A 13,381-nucleotide genomic window follows, 5' to 3' on the forward strand; every position below is an offset into this window, starting at 1 on the left:
TTTTAATTTGCTGCCTGGCTTTGGCTTTCCCCAGCACGGAGTTCAGGCGGTCTTCAGCAGCAACACCGCTTGGTTTATGCTAGAAAAGCCAGCGATCATCTACCGCGGGAAGCCGGACAGGTTGTAACAAACACGGTATAAGTGAGTGCTCTTTTTCATTACTGTTATATCTTTTGGAAGTCTTGAAATGTTTTCCAATAGACCTTCTTTCTTTCTGAATGTCGAACTTCCGTGCACTATAAAAATGTACATTTTTTCTTTAAATTCTAAGCTTGGCGCTGGGGAGCAACAAAAATGTTTTTAAATGTGTAGTACGAACAAAAAAGACTATTTAAAATTTCAATATTTAGTATATTACAAATAGAAAGCATTTATTGTTCTTAATATTGTTAAACATCTTCTATGACATAAGTTTCAACAAGTGTTTCTTTGTGATATTGTGCTGTTTCTTATGCTCAGCTTATGACGCACATACTTTTTTGTTTTCCCTTTAGCCTCTAAGTCTGGTACCACCACCGCTTGATCTAATTTATCCTTCGGCAGGCACGCATCTAGAAATATATGTCGGGGGAGGGTGTCTGAGTCAAGTGTTTCAGAAAAAATGATAATAATAACATTAACGACAACAATTAAGCAAATGTTTAAATTAATGCATTAATATAATTCATAGGTCTATTCACTTGAATATGTAAATTAATCAATTCTATTATTGTTATTGCATGACGTGTTACAAAGATGGTAGAAGAATAGTAATATAACAGCACAAACATTAGCTAATAACTAGCTTACGTGTAGTTAAGATCGTCAAAATCTGCATAAAAACAGCTGTCCTGGCAAGAAAATTAATGTCAAAAAAGGTGATGAATTGAATATTTGCTGAATAACAAAAAAAGATGTTACATCCAGTTGACGAATAATAAAGTTCCTGATTAATATTTTATGCTCATTATTATAAGTAGTAGCGTACGTAAAACTTCATTGATACTGTCATTCAAAGCAGTATGATCCCAATAGAATCCTTGTTTTCTAGTAAGTTCGGCAGGAATATGTAACCCTCGATTATGCTAAACAAATATATTTTTTGTTTAGCTAGAGCAAGGCCCCAGGAGGATGCAAGAAGCCTTTCCTGCAAAAGTGTATGTTTTACGAAGCGAAGAAACGTGACAAAACCACCACGTATGGAAGGCAAACCTGCATATATTTTATATCGCACGTTTACAGAGCCGTGCCTCCTGAAGTTATAAAAATCCCAACTTCAATGATTCTTTTAGACATGCTATAGTTGGAAAAAATATGTTTAGATGCACCCGAAGTGCATCATTATCATATTATGCATATAACGTGTTATTGGAATCAACATATTTGTGTAAATTAGGTGCCTCCCCGATGTCGTAGTAATAACGTCGAGGTCTTGTAATGAAGGGTCCTCGCGTCGATCCTCAATGGAGGCACAAAGTGGATCGGATCGCACTTTAAACTGTAGGTCGGTTCGCGATTTAGCCTATTTGCGAATCAAGTGGACTTAAAAAAAAAAACAATATCAAACTTAGGAATATCAGAATAAACTATTCACCCGCAGGTAAGTCAAATTTCACATATCCTTCTTCATCCTAGTTCATAGACTTCCTGCAATACTCTTGTGTTGCATCCCACCAGGTGCGAAAAATGTGAAGTTATTATTTCCCCGTACTGCGTTATTTCTTTTCATAACAGTAAGGCTAAATTCTCGCTTTATCTGAACTTTTAAAAAATGTGCAAAATACGTCTCTATCTTTAAACAACCACCCTTTCCCATGTATGTGTAAAATAATCAAACTCTGTCTCAGAAAACCTCTTCCTAAGAATAAATGAAGGAAACAACTCTCAAGTCTCAACAATTATAAATATTTGCTTAAATTTCCTATCATTTATACAAACAGTAGCACATATCACGTCCTTTGGTGCAACACTGTCAACAGCTAATGTTACTTTCCTTGTCCTAATAAATTTACTTCCAACCAGTGACGGCGCCAGGGAAATTTGACTTGGGGGGGGGGGAAGGCTGGCAACAAAATATTGTAAGGGGGCAGTCACATTAAAACGCCCGAAAACACTACACATATATATACTTATATAATAATAATAATAATAATTATAATAATAATTATTATTATTATAATTATTATTATATTCATGTATGGTGTTTTGTGTGTGTGTCTTTTATTTAGAGTGGACGTTTACTGCCTAAATTTACTTCTTGATTACGAGTTTATCTCCACATGATTCGTTTTAATAAAGACATTAATTCTTTTTTATTGGTAAGTTGCGTTGTCTCTAGTGGCCTATTTCAGTATTGAAAGACATTCATAATTTTATAATTCCTCGTCTTTCTTGAGATGAAACTACTGATATAAATATTTAAGTTATAAGATAATAATATAAATGATGAAAATAATGCTTCTAAGAGTTTAATTTTCTTGCAAAATAAACGTGACGTTCGAAGAAATGAATCTTCTTAAGTATTAGAAACAATGTGAGGCACTTAGTGAAGTGCAATTCTCCTGTAGGAGAATTCTGCTCTATGTGCTTTGGAGAACACATTGACAGGACTTGACATTTCTTCTCAATGGCAAGAACAGCCAAATGAGGCAGTTTGCATCCAGCATCCTGTTTCGAGCAAGCCTTTTCAAATATTTTAAGGACAACCATCTTCGTAACGCTGAAGAGTTTTGGGCAAAATTTGTGTTTCACCTTTCAGGGAAATGTTATCACAGGATAAAAAATCAGACAAAGGTTACAGTTATCTCATAATTCAAGAAATATTCTGACCCTGGCATTAATTACTCTTACCTCTCCAACGTATGTCTGTGCTACACAATTACAGGCACCTATGGGGTTCGTGGGAAGAAGTTCTTCGATTTTGATATGTACGAGAAAGAGCGAACCTGCATCTAGTGATTGAAGAGGGCAAATCCTAATAAGCATTCTTTTACCTGCCCGCGATATGTTTTGAATCGAATTTTAAGTGTAATTTGCATTTTAAGGTTCACGTTCAATACATTTCTAAATAATATCCCCTCATTAGCTTCAAGAGTATCGAAGAAATCCCCTTTGTTAAGGTTTCCTCAGACTCATCATCTCGAAATTCAAGTCCCTGAATAGTAAGAAACCGCGATGAATCCAGAACAACTGACATTGAGTGTCGGGTTTTCTTCGATCACCTTAGATCCTGGGTTCGATACCCAGTGGAGGCACTTTAAACTGTATGTCCAGTCCCGATTAGCCTTACTGTGCATAAAGTGGACTTAAAACATCAAATCAACCAACCAACCAAATCTTGAATCAACTTTGAATGTCTTTTACTAATTAGCGTTGTCACTAACGACCACAATTAGAATAATTTGCCCGTACTACAGATGATGTCTTGCGGTCCTCAAAATATTCGTGATGTTTTAAAACCATCCACATTCAACATTTTTTCCCCAGTTCTTAAGACTGGTTAAAACTTAGGTTAATCTCGTCTATTACATAAATGAATGAGAAATCACCTATGCCCAGGTCGGCGCTCGAATCTTGGACGAAGCAAATTAATATTTGTTAATCAAGTTGGTATTATAAGCAGGAAAGTGATATCATGCAGAATACACTACTTTGAAAAGGTGAAAATCGTCATACTCTTATAAATGAACTCTCTTATTATTCGATATTTAATTAACTTCAGTTGGGGGGCCCGGGTGGGGGGGCGAAGTGTCTGACATGGGGCGTCCCCCTGCCCCCTCTGGCGTCGTCACTGCTTCCAACCCTCTAATAACTTCGCTGCTGATAGCCTCACCTTCGAAATGGAAGCTTGTGTGTCGGCGAATAATACAAAGAACTTGTGTTCACTGTCCGTCTTTCATTCAAAGTCTGCCGTTTTCCTTTTCAGTTTTTCCTGCAAAACTTCCTGTTAGCAAGCAAGCAAACCAAATTACAGAATTTTTATTGCCCCTCCCTTGAAGCAACGGTGTCCATTGTTCAAAGCGAAACCTCTGTCAGTGGGGAACGGCGAAAAATAGTTTCGGAATACACCCTGGTCGTAAACAAGCTCCCGCCACCCTGACATTGCTGTCAGCTTCCCTCTGAAGTTCGATAAAACTACTTTGTGAAATGTGTTTAATAACGAGTGAAAATGTAGACAGTAGATACTACATGTATTTTGCTCATAAACAGAATAAAAAGAACAGCTACAACATTCCTTCATCTGATTTACAGAAAGGATAATCGGGACTGTACCCACAGTTTAAAGTGGGGTTCAAATCACAATGTGCCTTCACCGGGTATCGAACCCGGGACCCCTTGATTACAAGGCGACGATGCTACCACTGTACCATCGGGGAATCCCCTCATAGAACAAAGTTTCCTTCTACGACGATTATACAGAACTTAGTGCACTTCCTTCATTTGAAATCTATTCTATATTAGCCTCAGTATTTCGTTATTACAATCCAAGGAATAGTATTCTCCTTAAATAAGAAATAAAAAAAAAAACATTAGAAATAATCTTCAAACGGACGTAAAAAAATCGAATCCAACCACCTGCAGAATGCCTGAGGGAAACAACAAGAATTTTCGCAACAAAGACATATCCGAAATTTCCATAACATTCTAATAATTTCGCAACCCGTGCAAATAATCATGTGGTAAAATCTTGTCGTGGTTCCCTGTAAACACTAAAATCACCAAATTACTTCTTTCCATATTTCCCGTATTTTCTCCTCCTCTTTAGCTCTCAGCTGTTCGGAGTGGGATAATGCAAGATTATGTGTCCCTAATTATCTCCTTCTCTTAGTCTTGCTTATATCTTGGACTCCTTAGTAACTTTCCCAACAACTCCTTATGAATTTGTACTGCCATGTTTCCTACAATGCTTTTCCAACTTCCTAATAACAATCACTTCTGTACACCCTTTGATGTAAAAATTAAATAATAAAAATAAACCATATCCGTCGGTCCGTTTATCTTTCCAACCTATAGAGCTGAGACTATTTTTACAAGATAAACCTCGGACGCAGACACTCCACGATCTTTTGGCCCCTCCTTCCACCTTCTCTACCTGCCCTTCTACTTGATGTTATTCAGAATTGTATTAGTATCTGGAGTACTATCGTAACATAAAGTTATTAACCTGGAATATTTTTTTTAAAAAAATGGGGAGTAACGCTGTGTTTCGAAAGAGTGTAGGAAATAAGTTTAGGTATTCATTCATGCCTCTCTCTAGAATAGTCTTCTTATTTTGACTTAATACACTCTTATTAACGTTTCTAACTGAAATATTTATACCAAGCAAACAAGTATTTGCAACTGATTAAAAATTTTGCTTTTATTTTTTCGAGACATTCGAGACGAGACGAGACTTTTCAAAAGCCGTCCCGTCCCGTCTCGTGTCTCGTCTCGAAATCGAGACGAGACGGGACATGTCCCGTCCCGTGAGCAACACTACGCTTAATCCGGACAGGCAAAAGGCAAAAGAAAAAAAAAGCATAACGCAAAGTTTTAAATGTGGCTAGAAGTCAACAAGAGAACTTCCCAAAGAAAAGGCAGTCAACCACTGATGAAATTCTGTTTCCCGCAGACTTTGTACTGTACTGTATAGTGTATTTAGGCTTATGCCCTTTAAATACACCATAATAAACGTGTTTTGTTGCTATAAACGAAGTCTTAATGCACTTTCAACTGTTCTTTTAGGTTATTTCAGTTAATCCGGACTTTCGTTAAACCGGTCAATTTATCCCCCCCCCCCATTAGTACGGATTAACGAGGTTTCACTGTATACAGGTTCTGCATTACTAGATTTCACAAGCCTATTCCCTTTGACCTTCAAGCTGAAATAAAGGCAAGGTGAAAATTGACTTTGCATCAAAACAGAACAGTTAAAAAAGAGTTTTACTTAGAAAGGTTGGTATGGGTAGAATAGGGGTGTTTGATATACCCTTGCTTTAATAATAACTGCTGTGAAATTTGAATAAGAATCATAGTGACCTGAGGCTAGGCACATGCTTATTTCCATTTTCTCATTACATTACACATCCCATTGCTGTAGCGCCTTTTGTTCGTCTCCAATCTTCTCGCACCCCTTGCGCTTTACCCCTACGGCTAGTGCGAGGCACGTGTTAACATGTAGCCCCATCTGTTTCTTGTCCTCTAAGCTCAAAGTTCGTCTGCGTTCGACACAACGCCTTTACACAGTACCCATAATGCATTGGGTTAGCCAAGACCAGCGAAAGCTTAACTGTTATCTCCGAAAGGGCACAACAACCGATTGTAAAAATAACATTACACCCATTGCCTATTTTAAGCCACAGTGGTTTCCAACTTCAAAACGTCCGAGGGCCAAAATTATATCCAGCATTTGATTGGCGGGCCACATTTTTCGGGAGGGATTAGAAATTACAAAAATTGTAAGTACTGAACTGAAAATGTAGTACACTCATTCTTAAATGAGGCAATAAAAACAATGGATTCACAAATCAAAATTGTATAATTACAATTTATTTCACAAAAACCCAATACTTATGGATGAATTGAAAGAAATGAATAACACCCCATACAAATAAGAATTCTTCATAGTAAGTGTTCAATGTGAAAATTGAGGCCGATCTGCTTCTTTTATTAAAGTTGGAATGTCCACTTGAATTTCTGTTTTTGAAAGTCTCAGAAGGTGAAGCAGTGAAAAATCTACCAATTGACTTCTGTAGCGGTTCTTGATGAACTTCATTGAAGAAAAACGCTTTCACACGTGTATATGCTGCCAAACATCGATGTCATTCTTTGCCCAAAACTACGAAGGTTTGGAAAGCGTTCCTTTGAAAGGTATTTGAAAAACTCTGGCCCCTTTTCTTGCCTAGTTTGAACGAACACGTCGCCTTGCAAATCACACAATTCAAGTTGGAGAGAAGCTTCTTGTTGTTCTATGTTAACTCCAAGAGGATTGCTAAATAGCTGGGCTGGATGCTGCTCATTTCATATGGCTTATTTCGATATTTGCACAAACTTTAACAATCAGTCACAGTACACATCCAGAATTCTTGACTTTTTCTGGACTTTTCTAGACTTTTTTTGTTTTTTCTTAATGTTTATTTATTCAACCCCTACTTAGGTAAAGTTGGAAATTACTAATTAAGAAAATAAATATTTATTTAATTAAACCCCTACCAAAGGACCAGTTAAGATAAAAACTGAAGCTGAATTTAAGAAGAGAATTAGATCTGTTATCTCGTATTAATGCATCCTGAACTGTGTTTGGCAGATAAGCGAGGCTTTGTCGTCTGGACTCACAGCCAGTATAATCAGTCTTATGGGCTTGTGTCGGTTGTCCCTATAGTTTGTGATTATCCCTTCATCCATCTTATCTTACCACCATTCATTCTCATCTTCGCGATTAGCCAAAGGGACAGAAAAAAAGTGAAGTGAAATAAACTAAATCAACCAATTAGTCATTAGGATAGCAAATATTCTTGACCACAATAATAATTTATTGCCTTTTTTATTGACTTCTTGACTTACTTGTTGATTTCTTTACTTTTTATTGACTTCCATTACTTTCTTGACTGGCAGACGCCCTGAATAACTTTGTTCTCTATACCCCTGCTTTACAATCAAATTATATTAAATATTGAATAAGAATGGGCAACACTTTCTTCCATCAGTATAAACCCTAAGGCAAGATATTCTGCTCAGGCATTGAACAGTGACGTTATCCGAAAGTGGTTCCAAATATTTCTTAATTAATTGCTTCCGTTTTCCCTTTCGTTTAATAGCAGTACAACCTGTTTTTCTTTTTGGGGAATGACTGATTCAAAATAAATTTCAGTATTGAGTTTGGAAGCGCAGTCCATAGACTTGTAACTTGCACGATTTTTTTTCTGTTACGTATTTTCCTAATTAATATTATGTGACGCTCAAAATGTAGGACATTTATGATATTTTTCAAATTCCTTCTGGACGCCGGACATAAGGCTAAAATGTAGGACATGTCCTGGAAAAACCGAACGTCTGGTAACCCTACCCATGGCTTTGCGCCGCCACCTAGCTACGGCTCTGAAGTTGAGGAAAGTGAGAAAAGGAGGAATTGCGAGCGAAGCGAGGAAGAAAATTTTACGAAATGTATTTTCATTTGCATAAAATTTGAAATCGAAGGTGGCAATTCTCCTCTGTGCCCCCCTGCAGGTGCCCTTGGCCGTCAATGTTTGTTCCCCCCCCCTAGAACTGACTTCCGCCGAAGGTTGATTTCACTTCCTCGTTGATTTCAAATAGGGCAATTTTTACTTAAGCGTTTCTCCACGTTCAGGAAGACCATTGGGCTTTAATGAATACAGTTTAAACGCTTTAATCCACAACAGGCGACCCATAGCAAATGCGATGAACGGTGAACCATTCAACCATCGTGCGACATTTGCATTACTTGCATGGCAAGGTTCAGGATACGGCACGCTTTATGTGAAAACAACACAAATCATCGAGTAGGCCAGGAAAACAGCATCAAGTGCTGCGACACGATAATGCACACCTACACTCCGCTAACATGACAAGAGCTGCTATCCAGGAGCTTGGTTGGGAGGTTATTAAACATCCTCCTTACTTCCCCGATCCTGCGCCCTCGGATTTCCACCTTTTCAACTATCAACCCACCAGTCCTCACGGAAACTTCTTTGGTAACGAAAGTGCTCTTCAAACTAGGCTTGACGACATCTTTAACCCCAAAAGAGCTGATTTCTTCAGACGTGGAATCGAGAAACTGACCCAGCATTGGTAGACAATCACAGAGAATGAAGGAAAATACAGGGTGTCTCATAAGTAATAGCGCAAACTGACACAGGTGAAAGTACACGATAATAGAAGCAAAAAAGTCTCAGTAAACATGGGTCTGCAAACGAGCCGCTTTCGAGATAATCGCGAATGTGTGATTACAAGCCGCCACTGACTTCATTGTTTGTAAACGTTGTCCTAGTTGGTAAAATGCTATTAATACAGTAAGAAAAGTGCTACCACAGTACGATTAGACTGTGTACTGATTGTATCCATCCTGTTTGATTCCAACGCCATCTCTCGGAAATGTTCTCTTTTGTAAACAAAGAGCAAACCTCTGACCGCGCAAGGAGTGAAGCACTCGGTGTTTACAAAATGCAATCAGTAACGGCTTGTAACCACACATTCGCACACATTATTAGCATTTTACCAACTAGGACGACATTTACAAACAATGAAGTCAGTGGCGGCTTGTAATCACACATTCGCGATTATCTCGAAAACGGCTCGTTTGCAGATCCATGTTCACTGAGACTTTTTTGCTTCTATTACCGTGTACTTTCACCTGTGTCAGTTTGCGCTATTACTTTTGAGACACCCTGTATATTACTGATTAATTAGTGTCTTTTGTTAATCTCAAATGAATATCAAGTAAAAAAAAACAATTTTTGCCATGGTAGGAAAACGCTACCAAATTATATGCGTCAACTCAATATAATACTCTGTAGGGCTTGTGTCGTCCTGTTCATGTATGTTTGTTGAATTAGGTCACTTTACGTCGCTTTTTTTACCACTTTTGGCTAACTGTGACGATGAGGATGAGTAGTAACGTTTTGAAAGTTATGAAGGGACATTCACAAAGAACACCCACTCCCAGGCCGAGATTCGAATCCGGGGCTCCTGGCGTCGTAGCGCGCTGTGATAACCACTACTCAACACAGGTCGGCATATGTGTATCTGTGATTGTTTATCAATTTCATCTTGTCACTATTCATTCTCATCGTCGCGATTAACCAAATGGCAGAGAAGCGAAGTAAACCAAATCAATGTACACACGAGACGAAAATATAGGACATTTTCGGGAAAAAAGGGTAATTCTGGCAACCCTGCTGACAGTCTTTCTGAAGGTAGAAGAGAAGTATGTATCTTATCCTATCTGATGGAAGTTCTGCAGGAACAAGAGACGATCTGCAATGACGCGGAAAACACAAATGACAACTCTTCAAAACAGTTCCCCCACCATTCCATTCCGCTGGTCAAACAAGGAACGAGTGGACAGTGGAACGCGTAAGATAGTGCGGCTCTCTGTGTAGAGAGCCCGGGCCTTCAAATTAAACCTAGAAGGGGGCTAGATAAGGAAAGGCTCTCGACTCCCATTTAGAAGGAAACAAAAGTTCGCTTGTTAATTTGAGAATTGCGGGATGGACTTTACGTGGGTCGTTGAGAGGCGGAGCAGGCGGGGGGGAAGAAGGGGCGAGTGCTTGCCTCTTTTATTGATGGCAGGCATAAATCGGAGGGTTATCAGGGCCGGTATCTTGGAGGAGAGAAGGCCCCCGGAGACGGTTCTCTGAAAACAGCGAACTTTTGCTGGGAGATTACGGTCCGTCTGCCAACTGGGCAAATTTTCGACTGCCGCTGCTCAATAGCCGAGTTGATGGTTCTTTTGGTACAATCACCGGCAAAAAAAAATGTCTTGAAATAATCGCTTGCCTGCAAGGTGTTGGGTGTGTTGCCTAACTCCAAGTTTGTGGTCAGGTCCGTAGCCAAGATTTTATCTCGGTGGGAGGGGTCATCCCTTATCAGCACAGGCGTCACCAGAAATATTTGTGGAGGGCCACTGATGAAACTTGATTAATAGAAATATTTTTTAAAAATTTTGAATTTAAAACTTTGGGTGCGTCAGCACTTAGGCTATTTTGCACCCGTTACATTATACGGGATCCAGCTCCTTACCGGTACAAATGACAACTCTAACGTTGCATAACTAAAATCGTAAAATATTCTGACTTCTGTTAAAAGCTGAGGCTGCAAACGGGCACTCAGCTCACATAAGGACAAAACACAGGACAACACACACAAAATTATACCGGCCATAGTGCCAGTCGCCAGACCGTCGTTTGTCTGCAAAATGCAGTCCAAGGTGTAGTACGTGGAAGGTCACCCCTTACACCCCAATAGAAATAATAATAACAATAATAATTATTACGACGGTTATAATTGATATTTTACAATAATAACTATTATAAGTTATTAAAAATAAACCAATTTTAATTCTAAATTTATTATTATATAAATGATGAGACTTTGTTACTTGATCCATTTCATGAGTGAATATTCAACAGAAGTGTTGTTCATCATTTTGCTTATTTTGTAGTCAGTGTACTGAAATTGATAGTTATTGTATTTTGTTATTAACTTTTACACATTAAAAAAAAGGCTTTAAAACTTACACATTTTACTCATAAAGTTTATATTGTGCGACCTCTCACAAAGAGAATTATAAATTTTGAGAGGATGGATCCATTTATTCTATGGATTAAATAATAATATAATAAAAAATATAACCTTATTACTCTGGTATACACTATAAACGTTTTTATTAATTTATTTATTTAACATTTATTAATTACCACTGTACACTATTTAAATCATATATTTGTAGGATTTCGGGGGGGCTTCAGCCCCTTAGCCATCCCCCTGGCTACGTGCCTGACGGTGCTGGAAGGTGCTATTGAAAATTTGCAATTCAGATCCTATTTTAACGGTAGAGTTACGCAACACTCATAACGCCTTGCAAAGAAGCGAGTATTTCAAAACCTATGCCCCGCGACAGGTTAACTTTGCAGCAAATGTTATGTATTAATCCACGCTAGAACAGCGCTCAGCATATCCTGTGCCAGTCTTGCCTTAACCGTCGAGCTGTTCATATGACAGACAGTGAGAAAATCGGAAGTATTGCAGCGGAACTATATTCTGCGCGCACGTTTGGGTCTATATATGTGAAAAGTTGCTGCAAACTTAACCTGTCGCGGGGCTTAGTCGTCCCCTATTTTTATTGTCGGTGACTGTACGTTCAGGAAAGCACTTCAAGTGCAATCTGTTTGTACACTGTTGTCCGGAGAAATTACGGTCTAGGAACGTTGATTGCTGCTGTCGTAAAGCTACCGTAAATAAATTACCATAGCCGCTTTTAAACACTACAGGGTGAGCGAAGAAGTCAGGTTACATAGGAAACGATATGCGTGCATACAAGGATACACATGACTGATATGTAGGCTTACCATCAATGATGTGCGTCTACGAGTAAACAAAGATAGTCTACATTCTACACGTAGACTATTTTATACACGTAGATTACGTAATCTATGTAAACAACATGGCGAAAGTTGATAACTTAGCAAAGGGCGCCGTGGAATTAAAACAAAATTATACTGCGTATCAGTTGCTGATGTGTGAAGAGAACTTTTCATCCTCTTTCTTCCAAATTCGAACCATTTCTCACCTAGGAAGAAACCTAATATAGGAAATATTCTAGTATTTCATGAGGAAAAGACCACTCTTGGCTCACGACTGCCATCTGTTGTTGTTTTTTGCATACAATTTATCTTCTTCCATAGTTGATGAGAGAAGAGAAGAGAAATTTTGTTGTAAATAGGATTCTTTTCATTTCGTTAGGAATCAATATAGTTGAAAAAGTCACTTTTCTTTCATGAAACCCTTGAAAATTAATTTTAATGCACTTTAAATTGTCTACGTAGTCTATGTAAACTACAACCCAATGTAATCTACGCGTAGATTACGTGTAGAAAACGCATGTAGACGTAAACTTATAGTCTACGGCACATCACTGCTTACCATACGTCCGGGATTAGCCCGAACAGTCCTGTTTTTTTTTAGAGCTGTCCGGGTTGATGTCCGGGATTGCAAAATGTCCGGGGTTTTGAGAATCTGAACATGAAAATAGCTACCGGTATAGAATATTCACGATCAGAATTTATGACCGGCAAGGATCGATCGATTATAAGGATCGATTATACCTTTTCTTTCTTCGAGATATCGACATCCGAGCGCTTCCGTTTCCGTACTTCCGTCAGCGTCTTGGTGGTCTTGCAAGCGTGTGAAGTAACTCGTCTACACGTTTTTGATAATTATAACTATTTATAAATGTTTGTATGCTTCTCTACAGTTATTCAATAATGTAGTTTTGAAATTGGAAGCTAATTCTATCACAGCAACAGAAGCATTTCAGACATACTCGTATTCTCAAGTAATTTGTCAACTTCAGGAAAGAAAAACCCATAAATTTATACCATCTTCTGCCAAAGAATTGCTATGCACCCTAAAGAAAATAATGATGTTCAGGAACAAAAATTATTCTCAAGCGTATACAATTTTCATAATTCTAGTATCCAATACTTAGAGTTGTGGAGAAATAGTATTGACAAAGTTAGTAAGTTTCAGTGGATGAATTTACAAACTGAAATTGCCTGATCTGATTTACAATTGAGTGCACAAGTTATTAATGCAATTGTAAAAGATGCCATAAATATGCATGACCTATTTGATGAACGTACATTGTTGAACAAGTTAATTCAAAATCAAAAGGTAAGTTTTGGTT

Source organism: Lepisma saccharinum, chromosome 25, assembly GCF_977018435.1.
Source record: "Lepisma saccharinum chromosome 25, izLepSacc3.1, whole genome shotgun sequence".
Lineage (NCBI taxonomy): Eukaryota > Metazoa > Arthropoda > Insecta > Zygentoma > Lepismatidae > Lepisma > Lepisma saccharinum.